General features: G+C 41.0%; 1 long non-coding RNA gene across 1 annotated transcript; it reads left to right on the top strand.

Annotated features, from left to right (window-relative positions):
• Positions 1–11,616: 11,616 nt before the first annotated feature.
• Positions 11,617–12,101, top strand: LOC146709427 (uncharacterized). The gene is made up of 2 exons (XR_014920644.1): positions 11,617–11,851; positions 11,933–12,101. It is a non-coding gene; the product is annotated as an uncharacterized LOC146709427 (long non-coding RNA).
• The last annotated feature ends 4,106 nt before the right edge of the window (positions 12,102–16,207 follow it).

Below are 16,207 nucleotides of genomic sequence, written 5' to 3'. Positions count from 1 at the left end.
ACTGCCTTTAAAGTGTTGGGCTGTATTTGCTTTTCTTTTCAGTGCCAGTTTTGTAATTTGTCCTTGTGTTGGCCTGGCCTCTGTGTGTACTTACATGCATCATTCTTACATTTTTTCCCTTGTACACCTGCCTTCTGTTTCCTTCTATGCAGTTTTTCTATATTTTAACTGATTTGAAGGTCTGTGAAGGCATCACCTGCCTCCCCCAACATCAGTTTCTGTATGAATAAAAAAAGAAATGATAAAATATTCTTGATAGGACTTAATGGCTGTAATTAATTAATGACAAATTTAGTTGTTTGGCATCCTAAAGAAAACTGTGAATAGCCGAGGAGGTTCTGGATCAAAGTCAACTACGAGGTTATTAACAATCTAAGCTAAATCTGGAGATGTGTTTTCTTTTGGTTTTTTTAGTGTAGTGATGTTTTTAGTTTTCCTTATGCCCAGTTGTTGCAGAATACACACACACACACACACACACACACACACACACACACACACACACACACACACACACACACACATTTCTTAACCCCTTTCCTCATTAATGGGAGGGCTTGTCCTGCTGGCTGTAGCTGCCTGCAAATTGCAATTTAGTACTCCAAGAGTTAAGACTGTGTTCTTTCAGCCCATTGTGTGTTTGTGTGTGCGCACGCGTGCGTGTGTGTGTGTGTGTGTGTGTGTGTGTCGGGGGAGGGGTAGAGAGTGTCTGGTAGAAAACCTTTAATCCGGGTGCTGTCAGGCCCAAACCCGGCTTGACGTCCCATTGATGTGGAACAGAACAAAACACAGGGCCCCTTGCTAAGCTCTGACTGAACTCAAACACACACACACAGACACACACACTCTGGGCTCCTCTCTAAAGCCCCCAGCTTGGGCCCCCACTCTCTAACCGGGAAGGGCATTCCTCAGCCCTTGTACACGCGTGTGCATACACAAACTCACTCACACGCATGCGCAAATGCATGTGCCTGCACAGACACACAAACTGAGCGGAGTGAACACAATATTAACTCATTGAGTGCTGCAGTGTAATTTGCAGGTGGCAACAACTTTAGGGTTCCCCACTCTCATATAGAATATATGTCCATTCATTATCATCCAGAAACCTGAGTGTGTGTGTGGGTGTACTGAAGGGGATGACGATTTGAGAGTCTGGCAATCTATTTAAATTGGAGATAACTGTGTCCACTGCGCGCTCACACACACACACACACACACACACACACACACACACACACACACACACACAACATCAAATGTTTGTGAGAAGCTGGGTTACAGTTAACAGAAGCCAGATGCTCTGGTGTGTGTTGGCAGTAATGAAAGTATGTATCCGTGGTGACAACAAACAGTTATTATTGTCCTGCTGTTTGGACAGCTCCAAGCCCCCAGCATCTCTGTTTACTATTAGCTTTGAAAGAAAGAAAGAGAAAGAAGAAGATGGAGAACAGAGACAGTGAAAGTGAGAGGCAGATGTATGGCTGAGCGGATACAAAAAGTGACTTTTATTAGAATAAACGTGTTTTAGTTGATGCCGTGGAACTGTCGAGGACCTCAGAGTTTATCTGCCTGCTGTTCTCTGGGTGACCAGGAGGTGGGGATATGGACATCACGCAGTTGTGGAGCTGAGCGTCTTGCTCCAACTTTGACCCAGCGATAGCTTTAAGGTTGAAGCATTTCACTTCATCAGTTCAGTTTCAGTCTGTGCCCTGAAAACTGAGGAGGTCCCCTTGCACTTCTCTCTGCTGTGATGACTGAAGGAATCCACTTGCCTACAGAGGGTTCAAACATCCCCTTCTGTAATACTCAGCCACCCACACCTACTTGGTGAGCTTGCTCCCCCCTCCTTCTCCAGGACTAAACTTACCCTTGATTTCCGTTGTTAAATTACACAGAACTTTATTCCTCGGTGCTAGAATTCTGCTGCTTCCGTTTCGGAAAGTCAGAACTCCGTGTGAGCTGTTTGTTTGGGCCGGGCTTCAGTCCAGAGAGGCTCAAGCTGTCCCAAGCAAAATGTTTTTATTGACGGCTGAAAGCAGTTAGACCGACAGCACCGATTGGCTGTAATTGGTCGGCAAGTCAGTGGTGTGTTTGAAATACCCTATGTAAAGTGGCAGTCTTAAGAGAACGCGCACACACATGGCTGCCACCATTCCCCCCTCACCCCCATCCAGTTCCCTTAAGAGAAGCCAGATGGGCCACGGGGAAGCAATCACCTCTCTATTTGTCTTGGTGCTGATCAGGTTAGTGAAGTGTTTTCAGGCCTGGCCAGGAGTCCGCATACCTGCCTGTTGTCCCTGCTGCTCACTGCACCGCACTCCACGACTCTAGCCAGCTGCCTCGGTCAGATCTCTGAGGGACTGTTTAAACAGAAGTACACTAAGAGTGGGGACATGCACTATCAACTGGTAAAGGGGCAATAAAGGACAGAGAGGATGACTTTTGTTAGTTCTGGTGCATTTTTGATATATCAGGGCCAGCTGAAAAGCAGATTTTGAATTTGAGCGGTGCACAAAAGCAAAGCAGCTGACAGTTAATATATTAATATGAGGTCAGCATGGAAGCTGGTAGCTAACATCTTTCATCTGTTGATATGGACACCGCCATTTAGCACTGGGTCAGTGGATGGGAGGTGTTTAGGCAGCAATATGTGTGGAGAATATTCCACCCACTGAATACACAGATGGTTTGGTTTAAAGCAATGAAATGAGCACCAGACACAGAGCAGTGTCAGTGAATGAAAGCCTCAGTGATGCACATACACACACATACATGCGTATACATGAAGCGCTGACTGCTTGGGTTAATGGAGTGATGCAATCCAGAAGGAATTTACTCAAGGACTCGGGGAGTCAACCATAAGGTAGCCCCTGGACTGCCCTGTACACATTTGTTTTTTCACATTACAATGCATTGTCTTTGTCATATGTCTTAACAAGAATCAAGTCCAAAGACAAACAGCGGTATCAAAAAGACAAAAAGGCAAAGAATGGAAAAGACTGAGAAGCACAAGATGATCCAGCGAGTCGCCCCGCGTCTGGACAGAACCATCAGGGGGACTCCTGGGCAGAGAAACCTGATCTCGCTCAGACTTGCCCACCTCCTGATTGGCTGGCCCTCCCGTGAACCCTGACCCTTGACTTTGTCTGGGGCTTGTGACCTTGAGTGAAGTGCAGGCAGAGTGTTGAATCTCCTCTTTTTCCTCTCTCTTTCCTCTGGCTTTTCCTCTCTGCCCATTCGTTTCCAGTGAGAGAGAGTCGGTGGGGAGGAGATGGAGAGCAGAAATGTCAGCGAGACATTAAACAGAGTGCGTCTGTGTGTGCTCTCATAGTCCAACCTGTCTTATTTCCCTCTCCTCCACCCCAACCACCTTCCTCCTCCTTGCGTCTCCTCTAAATACGCTTCTCTAAAGAGCAATAAATTCATCCTCTTTTCTACAAATCTCCTCTTTGTCTTTTTTTTTTGCTCCATCAACACTCTCATCACTTTTTCTACTAATCCATTCTGCCTCCCTTTGCTATCGTATGGTTTATCATACCAAGTGGCAAGGCCAGTGCAGACAGTAATTCATAAAAAACTGTTTTATTTTAGTGACTTTTAGCAAAAAAGCTATCACAGATCAATAGAAATCATCTGTAAAGGTCCCATACTATTTGTGCAGTCTTAAATGCAATTCAGTCAATAATTAAGTGGAAAAGCTTTAATTAAACAAACAATGTCACAACTAGAGATGGACCGATCCGATATTACGTATCGGTATCGGTCCGATACTGACCTAAATTACTGGATCGGATATCGGAGAAAAATAAAAAATGTAATCCGATCCATTAAATATCACGAAAGCACCTCACAAAACTTGCAACACGCCGTAACTCACCTCAGAACGTTAGCAGTCGGAGCAGTATGCGTCACGTGATAGAGCGGCTGTGGCATGCGGGACCTGTCGGTGGTCTGGATAGCATTTGGAGCTTCGCTAGCAACCTGGCATTTCATCTCCGACAAAGTTATCCCCGAGAGAAGTAAAGCAAGTGTGTAAGTCCATCTCTGAATGTTTGTAAAGCATTCCCACGTTAAGCTTAACGAGCGACTGCCTCTCGCTCTCCGGCTGCTACTTCAATCGTGAAACTGCTTAAATGATCAGCTGATCGGCTTTTCTGTCGCGAGTCTGTCTCTCTTGTTTGTTTTTGGTCCACTTTGCACCAGAAAGAGGAAACCAGCGGCTGAACAACAGCAGCATGTTTAAGCTTGATCAGCTGTTGTTAGAATGTATTTAATATTACTTTCTACTCCAGGATCTTTTTCTACGTAGCTGACGGCTGGTAACTGTGCAGGGGCGGATCTAGCAAAGTTTAGCCAGGGGGGCCGATAGGGCATTAACTGGGAAAAGGGGGCACAAAGACATACTTTTCTTTCTTATTCTCATTTAAAATGTCGAGCTTTTAATAAATAATTATCTGACACCCAAAGTTTTAATTTGATGTAAAATGAATAGAAGTCAATTACTGTATATAGTGACTATTAAGTCTAATATATATACCCTAGTAAGCTATAGTACTTTTTACTTTGGGAAGGTACCATCTGTGCAGTCTGCAATTTTGTTGAAGAAAGATGTTGAATCTATTTAATATTTCTTGAAAAAGAATTGATTTCTGTGCATTTTTTTTCCACACTGCATCAAATTAAGGTTGATTACGTCGATTAAGCATCATGAGGTGGAGCGTGAGGGGTGGTTCCCTATTTTTTATTTATTTATTTTTGTTGTTGCTGGGAGTTGGAACCCTATTAGTTAGGTTGCTTAATATTTACGCTAAGTACTCTTTAAAATACCAGAATAGGGAGGATGGTGTAGGTCTAAGTTTATTAGATTGATCAGTATTGCTGAACTATGAAATATTTTTTTTGTATACAGGTATAACAGAATAGCTTTAGTGTAGTTGTTGTTTTAAACTTGAGTATGAACTTGCAGACTTGCAAAATGCAGCAAGATATTTTAAAAAACAGTTTTGTTGATTAAAAAACACTATATCGGATTCATATCGGTATCGGCAGATATCCAAATTTATGATATCGGTATCGGTATCGGACATAAAAAAGTGGTATCGTGCCATCTCTAGTCACAACAGCAAGTAACTGTCAGTAAATACAAAACAACTTTAAAGGTAAAGTGCTCTCTTTCTCACATGCTCTACTATAGACACACAATGTGTCCTAAATCCCATATTATGTACTATATGCTCAATATATGCACTAAATCCCAGCATCCGTTTGTGTAAATAAAGTATAGTATCTTCTCAAATACACTGCTTTTATAAACTTTTCTTACATTCAAACCTAAGAGTCACTGGTTAAAGCTGAGCTGCCTTTGTCAGTCTTTCATTTGCATCATTTTTTGCATTGCATTGTGGGATATTTATTCCAGCGTTTTGTGTTTGCATAATGGTACACACGGTATGTGTCGTTGTATTCATACTCAGATTTCAGATATAAAAAGCAGCCACATAAAGAAAAGAAAACTAGCTTACTGCAGAGTTTAGGACAAACTTTGGAAGCAGCAGGTGGAACCAACACCTGCTTGCAGTATTTCTCTGATCCACATAAAAGCGTTACAATGGCACATTATAGTTTCTGAATCAGACCAGTAATAACCTTCAATCCTGCTCTTACCAGGAGCCCCTAGCAAAGCTCAGCATCAGCAGTTACTAATCTGTCGCAGGGCTAATACAGAGAGATGGCCAACCACTCGCATTCACATCTACGGCCAGTTTAGGATCACCACTTATAGTGTCCTAAAGATACTATACATGTCTTTAGGAGAAAGTATCCGGAGACACGGGGAGAAAATGCAAACTCCACACAGAATGGCCCCAGGCCCCCTGGATAAACCAATTCATCGGTGAAGTCATTTATTTATTTTAAATAAAATCAATACCTTTATTTAATAAAAGTCAGTCTACCTTTATATTTCTGCACCACATTAGTGCATTAATACTAACAGACTCTTTGTCTGTTTTTTTTATGGATTAATAAACATTTTGGTTTTGTACTCGAATGTACTCTCCTCTCCCACCTGTGGACACCCAGGCACGTATACCTACATGTCGTTTAGATGCACACAAAGGTCACTTTGTGCTGTCTCAGTGCAGAACATGGCAGCAGTGTGCAGCGGTGCACAGCTGAGGGGGTGTTTATTTTATTGGATGTTTATTTCGCTCTGTAAAACATGCCACTCAGGGACCTCGTGGAGCGATGTACTCAAACCCCTTTCTCTCTCTTTCTTCCCTCTCTCCTCCAGTGTAAACAGTGAGTATACTGGGAGTATTTCCTACACTAGGCTGTGTGGACATGTAATCCATCCAGTCAGACATTGTAAACAACATCTCTGCATGTTTATAAATGCTGCCCAACCACTCTAATGAATTTATGGTAATGTCTTGTTCTACTGCTCCGGCTGTATGCTTCTGCTTATGTGTGCGAGGTGTGAGTGTGCATGCATTACCACTCTTCTAGGGAGTGCTGCACACATTTTACTGGTTTCTGATGTTTCTGAAGGAGGTTTTATTTCCTGGTGCATACAGCCTGTTTAAAAGCTTAAAACCCGTGACAGCATCAAGCATTGAATGACTGTTATGAAGCAATGTGCCACAGTACGAAGTCCATTAGCAAACCAACTCTGTTTTATTCCATTTACTTCATTTCAGCTTACCGCAGCAAGATCTGATCGTTTAATAATGAAGCATATGATGATTTGACGATTTTTTAAACACATGGCGGAGACAGCTAATACCACTTGAAATGTGTGCACATTATTAAACTTGCCGTTTACTTGTTGGAGTCTTAGATCACTGCTTTTCCTTGTTTGTTAAAAAAAAAAAACATTTATAATAAATGTTTCCAGTGATGGAAAGCACACCAAAGAGCAAACCAAGGTATGCTCATTAAAAAAGCAATTCTAACTGGACTGTGTCTTTCACAGAGTGATCCTGCCTGCTATGTTACTTTTTAAGTACAACTGTTACTTAAAAGTTCCAGTCCTCTTCCAGAACTTGGAAGCAGCATATTGGTTGGGTGGTATACCACAGCTGGGCTGTCCTGAATTAATTTTAAAAATCCTACAAGAATGACTCTGAGATTTTTAATTACTCAGTCGAAAAGAGTGCGCTGTGAGAGCACTGCGAGACATGTCTACCAAAGGCCCATTAAGAACTTTGGCAACAAAGTCAAACAATCAAAATAAAACTTTAAATGAAGCAGAAGCCAATTACTTTTTTACATCTCTCTCAAACTTTGCTAAAAAAAGTTTAGCATTTTTCCATTTGACCACACATTAGCTGCTCGTTGGCAATCATATGCTGATACAGATTGCAACCATATATTTATTAAGCCCCTCTGCTGAACAAATTAGTTTGCAGTCATCACAAATATGTCTTTTAGGCCTCTTAAATTCTCTTATTTAAGTATTTGTTACTCCTACTCTGTGTATCAGTTCGAAACCTTAGCAAAACTAAAGTCCCACAGCCAGTGTCATTTGCTAGGCTCTTAATAAACGCTACTGGTGCAAATAAAACCTGATTTGAAAAAGAAAAAGGGGTTGCACATTTTGTGTAGCTGTCGCCAATCAGTCCAGCATTTATGTGACAGTACAACAATGACGTGCATGTCAGAATTTTATTTAGGCTTGTTTCCATGTGATGACGTGTGAAAACTAAAGGGGACTAAAGGAGGCTGTGGCCTCTAAACTATGGAATGCACTGCAATTATAGTTAAAGTCTATGGATGCTACTGAAAATTATAAAGAGCAGAGTTGTGAAGCACTGTGTAATCCTTAACACAAAGATTCCTTATCACAAAACAAACTTCCCGAAACACTGTTCAATGCACAGTGTTTGGAAGTTAAAGTTAAACCCATGCCATCTAATTGGTGCAACCCACTGGTGAGTCCTCAACAGCTTGCTTTTGTTTTTTAGGATTTTGTGACTATAAAACTGTCGCCAGTACCACACCAGTAGTTTATCCCTTGCCCTGCTTACTCAGAGAGCAATACAAAATATAATCACCGTTACAGACTGAATATGTGATCATAATGGAGTTGGACAACACTCAGGCTTTCAAAGCTAATATGATATGCGACGGGCAGATGAATACGCCTAAACACGAAACGCTCGCCATTCCCTTGATCCTCTAAATAATAATAACAAAAACATGTGTTTTGTTTATTTGATTATTTTATGTGCGTATCAGCACATGTGTGACAACATGCATGAGAGCGTGGGCGTATTGCTCTGAGACTAAGCCATCATTGCTCCCCCATCATCGGGCCTGACAGGTGTTATTACATTGAAATGAGAGCAGTGATGTATGCATCTGTAATGTGGACCTGTCCTCTTCTGCTTGATGGAACCTGACGCTTCTCATTAACGTGACACATCTGAGAAAAGAACAAAGTAGCGACACTTCGCCTGAAGTGCGGCTCATAAGGCATTACGAAGCATCATAAGCACATCTCATAAAGACGCTGACGGGAAGGGGCACATCCCATTTTACGTTTCTTTCAAAGTGCTAACAAATCTGATGTCAGTTTCATTTAGTGCAGCTAAATGAAGTTTCTGTTGCACTTTTGGTGCGGGATGTTAAAATACTTGAGAGGAGAGTGCAGCAGGGAATAATTCTTTTTTTAAGGGTTCAACTTGTGAATGTCTTAAGCTAATTATATCTAGAATAACAGTCACGAACCACAGTGATGTGAATATTAAACTAACAAAGACATGTACAACTTGTGCTAATGTTAACAAAACAGCTCCTCTTGTCTTTCAGAGAAATATCTTGACTAAATACAACCTGATATGTGACAAACACATTGCTAAGTTGGTATTTGCCTCACTATTTACCAGCTTCTCCTCTCTGCACACCACCTTAAAAGAAAGCTTCATTCAATTCATGCCTTGCCTCATTTGATTACTGATTTGTAAAAACCACAGCACTCTCTTTTGTTACTTGTTGTTCATTAACAGTGCTTTCACACGGTGTTGTCCCATCCAGTTGAAAGACTGGTGTGCCACAGAGACTAGAGAATGAACCGTGTTTTGTTCTTAACATGCCGCAGCAGCAAACTTGACTGCCATGCTACTGTGGTCACGAACAATGAGAGGTGATAAAATAAAAGACAAAGATAAAGGTATTGTTTGGCACATAAAGAGAAGACAGAAAAGGGCAAAACAAAAGAAACAACAAACTTAGCGAAGCCTCTAGAAAGCGGTGCCAACCCATTCACTATTTGTTGTCACGGCTTTACTGTATCTACATATTGTATTTGCTTCTTTCCCACTCATCCATGTATGTTTTACTATCTTTTTTTTTTTATTGCTTCCTGCATTTCTGGTTTCACTCCTCATAAATGAATGTTACATGCTTTAGGAAACTTTCAGATAACTCTTATGACTGGTTAATAATATCAGCAAGCAAATGTGTCACACAAAACATCCAGCAACTGCATCCAATTTACCAGTGAATTATGCAGTGTTCATAAACACAACCATGCACTTAATCCCCCCACTTATCTTTGAACATCTAAACACTCATGAGTGCTCTTTCAAAATCTGTTCAGCTCTGCCTAAACATCTCTCTCATTTGATTTCAGTCTTTAATTACCTTTATTTAATGCAAAACAGATATGATGCCATGTCTACAACACTTTAACCTAAGCAGTCCTAGTCAGACACTAAGTATTTTAAAAACCCAGTTTACATGTAGAAACAGTTTGCAGTGAGATGTAATTGTGCTGAGGCAATATTGAAGGTTGCTTGTCAGTAACACATATTATTTGCATGTTTTCACCTGACATGAATGAGATGAATGAAACATTTGCTGAACTGAGAGAGCTAGTGTGACTGCTATACAGTTTGTGCAGGAGGGACCTGTCCTGCAAACCTCTTTTTTTTGCAGAGACAACACAGGGCCGTGCATAGTCTCTGCTCTCTTTCATGATACCATTTATCAAGTTGACCCTGACAGCTGAGTAAGCTGACAAAATCTCTCTTGTGCGTTTCTAGCAGTAATTCAGAAAGTTCAACATATTTAGCCAGCTCCTCATTCATCTACCGATCAATAGTTACATTGTCACTCTAGGTTTATATATAATTTTTTGCAGAAAGTTTATAAGATAACTGGAATTCAGTGCGGTCTTGGTGAGCTGAAATGTGTCTGCGTGGATGCCATGGAAGTAGATAAATAATTCCAACAAAAACATTCTGCCAGAAAATGTGTGGTTACTGTATGTAACCACAGTTCTATGATTATGAGTGTAGCTACTATCAAGCATAACTCTTTGTTTGGGTGGCTACCGGTCACCCCTCGCTATCCCTTCATTTGACAGCTGGAACTAATCAAGCGGATGTTTGCTTCTATGTAGTGAAGACAGGCTGAGGCTTGTAGAAAACATCAGGTTTAGTAAAGCTGCCCCTTAACCTTTTTGATATAAACTGTCATCACGTCATATTCTGCTAGACGTTTAGCAGAATTTCTTCATCCATTCATCGATTTCCAGCCAACCATCCATTTCCTTCCGTTTATCCAATGGGGGCTTATGGGCTAGACTGGAACCTATTCAAGCTGCCATAGGCAAATTGTAAGGTACATACTGGACAGGTCACAGGGGTTTTTTTGGGTCTCTAAATAATCAAAATATTGAGGAAATGCAGCTGACAGCCAGTTCCTCATGGATGTTCCAGGCTTTGATTGCCTTGGTAACCTTCTAATGTATTTCCTACCAGGTGATATTTCAGTTAATGGTATTCTTCACTTCTGTTGGTGGTTGCTTCAGAGCTTGGGTCCTGCCGGGTTACATTACAAGCGGTTATTTCACCCGTGTCACTGGAAGTCGTCTTTGGTCACCACATGGTGACCAGTGTGTACACCAGTGTTCTTCAAGTTACTTGAAAAAAGTAATTTGTTACTTACTACTAATTACTTCTCCAAAAAAAGTTATTCTGTTACATTACTGATGACTAATTTTCAAAAGTAATTAGTTACTTATTACTTAGTTACTTTTTAAAAACATGACATACAACCTGAATACTTAATAATCAGAGATGAGCAGTAACGCCTTACAAGTAAGGCATTACTGTAATCTGATTACTTTTTTCAAGTAACTAGTAAAGTAAGGGATTACTATTGCAAAAACGGTAATTAGATTACCGTTACTTTCCTGTAGGAACGCTGCGTTACTGCGTTACTAAAACCGTGATTTTTTTGCGAGAATGTCTCACGACAGTGACGTAAGCGAGTGACAACAGCTGTGTGCAGATCAACAATGGATCACATATCGATTGTGGGAGAGAGTATGAGCGTGCAGCGTTTAAAGCGTGGAAGTACTGACCTTTGAGTTTGATTCCATAAAAAGTGACAAAAACATTAGTGTCCATCGTGCGTGGACAGAAAACTTCTTTTTACAGCGAAAAAAACCCCTAAACAAGCACCGAGTGCGCAACGACGTAATGTGAAATTCACAGAGAAACTCGGGGATTCTTCAACTGACCGCGGCGCACCTGCACCAGGGTAAACCTCCGCCTACCATAGTCCTGCTTTACAGGTGAAAACAGAGCAAAAGGACCACTGTGTCAGGGTCCCTGTGCCTACCCGGTCGGCTCAGTACGGCTACATATGTTTTGTATTCCTTTTTTAATTTTTTTCCTGCTCTCTCCTTTCCCCTCTTTCCCTCCTCCCTCTGCCTGGGCGGAGCTTACCTGCGGGCTCCTGCCCTTGGCCCACGCACCTGTGGCTCATCACGAGTGATCCAGCTCCTTTATAAGACGGCAGCCCTGTGTTTCTCGTCGCTGGACCGTTGCCGACCCTCGTCAGTGTAACCCCAGCTCAATGACTTCAGAAGTGTTTCATAGCGATTTACCTAACTACCCATTCGTGTCTCTGTGTACAGATTCCCTGGACCTACCTCTGTGTTACCCGAGTGAGTGGAGTGTGAGGAGGAGTGGACGGAGAGTGTGCGTGTCTTTCCCGTTCGTGTGTGGACCCCCGGAGCCCGGCTTTCCCCTCACTTTTGTAAATAATCACCTGGTGCATCATAATAAAGACTCTTGTGCTTTCAAGACCTAGAGCCTGCGCGTGAGTCCGTTCAGTCCCGTTGTGACACACTGAGTCTTTGATTTTATTTATTTTCTGCTGTGTTTTACTTGCATCTATTTGAAAGACTGAGTGTAAACACAAAAAATATTTTATTTTATGTGCTGGAATGTGTAGAAAATAGGTTTAAATGTTAAACTAATTTATTCAAGTCAGAGAATGGTGCATATAATTTTATTTTTGCTTGATGCATAAAGTTAAAAGATTAAAACTGATAAAACAAGTTAAAAAAGATACTTTTCCATTTGATTACATTTTGTATGATGGATTATGCAGAAAAAGTAGAATTGGGCTGAAAGATCTATCGCTTTATCACCTCTTCAGGTTGTAAATCGTGTTTTTAAAAAGTAACTAAGTAACTAAGTAATTAATTACTTTTGAAAATAAGTAATCAGTAAAGTAACGGGATTACTGTTTTGGGAAAGTAATCAGTAATTAGTTACTGATTACTTTTTTCAAGTAACTGTATCCAACACTGTTAATAATGCAATAAACATTTCAGCCCAAGTCTTCTTTTCTGCACAATCCAACATATAAAATTGAATGACATGAAAATAAATTTTTTTTATTAGTTTTAATCTTTTATTTTATGCACATTGCATTAAACAAAAATATGGAACAGTCTTTGACTTGAAGAAATTTAAACCAATTTCTGGTTCAAATTATTTTATATAAAATAAAATGGTTTTTTTGTGTTTACACTCATTCTTTCAAATAGATACAAGTAAAACACAGCAAAAATAAATGAAATCAAAGATTCAGCAGCACAGTCCTGTCGCTCTTAAATCTATAGCTGTAGAAATAAGTTTTCTTACAGTGTACAGCGGACGGTAATGTTTTTGTCACTTTTTACGGAATCAAACTTATTTAAGTACTTCCACACTTTTAACGCTACATGATCGTACTCTCGCCTGCACTTTATATTATCTATTGTTGATCTACACATGCCTTTTGCTGCCACGGATGTCAAATGCGCTTACGTCATTGTCATGAGACACTCTCACAAACAAAATCACGGTTTAGTAATGCAGTAAAGCAGCATGCTTATGGGAACGTAACAGTAATCTAATTACTTTTTTTGCAACAGTAATCCTTATATTACTTGTTACTTGAAAAAAGTAATTGGATTACAGTAACGCGCCCATCTCTAGTGTACGCAACTTTACTTTTTTCCTCATTATTCTGTCTTTAACCTCATAATTCTGAACTTTTGCTTGGAAAGCGATCAGGACTACAAAAACATGTTTTTGGTTCATGACTTTTTTCCCACAGAATTCTGAAAAACAATGTATGTATTTGTATTGGGGTTAGGGGTTACCAATACAAATACATTACTGATTTGAGTCACCGCGTGCTCTGTCGCAGTGACTCAAATCATTGCATAGCTTCTGTGAGTGGCCAATAGGATGTCTGTTATTATTAAATAATGGTTGCGCACCAAACAAACCGATCAAGCAGCACTTGGAGTAAAGTTTTTCTATTGTATTCAGGCCTTTAGCTTGGTAATTTGTCGTGAGTGTCAGCATGTTGCTGATTCCCTCGGAGATGGCTCGGATGAATAGCATGAAAGGACAACCCAAGTGTACAAGCGAATAAAGTATACACATTTTATTACCCTTCATCCCTTTATCTGTAGATGTGAAAGGGTCTATTCACTTGGCTGGTCTTATGCAGTGCACGAACAAGCAGCCAGTCCCATGTGTGCTAGCTGAGTTTGTCCATGTTCACTCCAACAATTGAGAGGGACAAAGGTGAACCAACTGATTTGTTGCAGTCGCTAAAATAATAGAGCAATTTCTTTCCTTAATGCTCACGATCTGCTGTTGACTCACACACACACACACACACACACACACACGCACACACACACACACACACACACACACACACACACACACACACAGAGAAATACATAGATGACCAGGTCCACTGAGAACGGGCTGTTCGCTCAAATCATCCTCAAACAATGAAGTGCTGAACAGATTACATCAATCTCTCTCAAGAGAAATATTAGTTCCCCCCCCCCTCCCCCCCCCCCCCCCCCCACACACACACACACACACATAGTGCACATAGTGGAGGAGGGCCGGGGTTGCGTATGTGTTTTTCTGCCTGGATTTGAAAGTGTGTGTACATGGCGTCTGGATGAGTGTAGCAGTGTGCAGTGAGCACAACGACAGACAAAAAAAACAACATTCTCAGCTTGTCTCAAATTTTCCTCGCGTCCCCTACGAAGCTTATACAACTGGTAAGAACAGTGAAAGAGATTCCACCACCACAAGACATAAAACAACCTCTAACTGGCAGCTTGTGGCACATCAGTTATACCTTTATTTGTTGGCTGGGAGTGAAGTGAAAGAGGCCTTATTTTCACAGATGCCTCGAAAGACATTTTACTACAGTAGTAGTATTTAAATGGACTCAGTTAAATCAGATGAAGTTTATTTTTGTTTGTTTGTTTGCATCAAATGTCTTTTTAACATGCGGGAATCACATGGAGAGTAATATTAACTTATAAGACTTGTTTAGGGTTTAAAGAATTTTCCATCTTTATGAAGTTTTAACTTTCTTTTGTCTCTTTTTTGTTTCCAGAAAGTCATTCTCCCCCATCTCCCCCCCCCCCACTAATCTCTGTATATTAGCTCTCAGGAAGGGAAAGCTCCCTCCATGTGTTCTGGCTGTTTTAATATCTGTCATCTTCATCCTGTGCTCCATCCCTCTGCTTCCTTCTCTCTTATTTTGGCTCTCTGTTTCCTCTTGTCTTCATATTTCACTCCATTGTTTGACTCCTCTGTCCTCATCTCCGTTCACTCTATCAGTCCTCGTCAGTGACCGGCCGTAGACAACTCTGCGAGTTAGCGTGTGCGCGTACGGGTGTGTATGTGTGCGCGTGTAGTTACGAGGGAGTACGGTGAGGTCTACGCCATGGCGAGTTGTCTTCGCATTCCTCATTTAGCTTGGTGCTTTTTGTCAGAGCTACCCAGGTTCCTTGACACTCTGTATAAACACACTGATTAGAACTAGAGCTATGGGACCAGTATGTGTGTGTTTGTGAGCATGCGTTTGTGTATATGTGTGTGTGTGAGAGGCCGGTGCCAAAAGCACACCTGTGTTTAGGTGTTAGCGCTGCAGCAGCATCTTTCAGCGGGCCATCTATTCCATTACGTCTGCTTCAAAAGCACAAAGATACACCCTTTTTTGTTGGGTTAATTTCCAAGAATGTCTAATTAACTTTGAGACTGTATAAAACACACCTGTGCATCATACTTTGATATCCATTAATCTCAAGACTGAATTGACAACATGCCCTTGGAAGCATGGGTTGGATAAATGCATGATGAAACATTTTTTAGCTGAATGAAAACTGAACTGAATCAAATGTTTCTCTTTAGAAAATAAATTCTGTGCTATGCGCAGGTTTTTCTCTCAACATGGCAGGATATTTGGCACCGAGGCGTTTAGGTAATAGTGCTGCAAACTTTGTTTCAGAGACTCCGATGGCCACTTTATACACTGAATCTAAATGATTAGTTAATAAGGAAAACAGCAGGAATGTTTTCTGCATTTATCCTTGGCACGGTCGATCTCTGAAACTCATTATTTAAACAGAGCCTAACACACCATGTTTTAAGGAACAAAGAAAGCTGGCTTGTGTTAAACTTAATGATAATGTACTTTTGTTTCACTCTGTTATGTTTTGAAAGGATTTTTCGTGAGCCTAGCAAGTGGTGGAATTTGCTCAGGACATGAAAGAGCATGCAGTCCTTCAAGTATATTGAAAGCTTCAAAATAACCATACTTGGAGACACCTGAATTTCGCTGGAAAGTGATGATACCAGGTATTTATTGGTGGAATTATCTTCTCCTCTAAATTTAGTCATAGCCAGTTTTGTGTCTCGTGACACTGCATTTAGGTCTGCACACAGGCCCGAGCAGGCGGTAAAATGCACCATCTGACAGACCTAAATAAGAAGCTGCTGCTACTTCTTTTCTTTTTCCCTCTCATTGCAGTGATTGACCCGGAGAGCACAAAGCCAGAGGTTAATATTATCCACTTGAGATCGCCTCTCTA

This window comes from Copadichromis virginalis, linkage group LG5 (genome assembly GCF_057382275.1).
Source record: "Copadichromis virginalis isolate Kocher_CV1m ecotype Utaka linkage group LG5, C_Virginalis_male_GT1.1, whole genome shotgun sequence".
In the NCBI taxonomy this organism is placed as follows: Eukaryota; Metazoa; Chordata; class Actinopteri; order Cichliformes; family Cichlidae; genus Copadichromis; species Copadichromis virginalis.
This window is presented reverse-complemented; position numbering and strand designations above follow the sequence as displayed.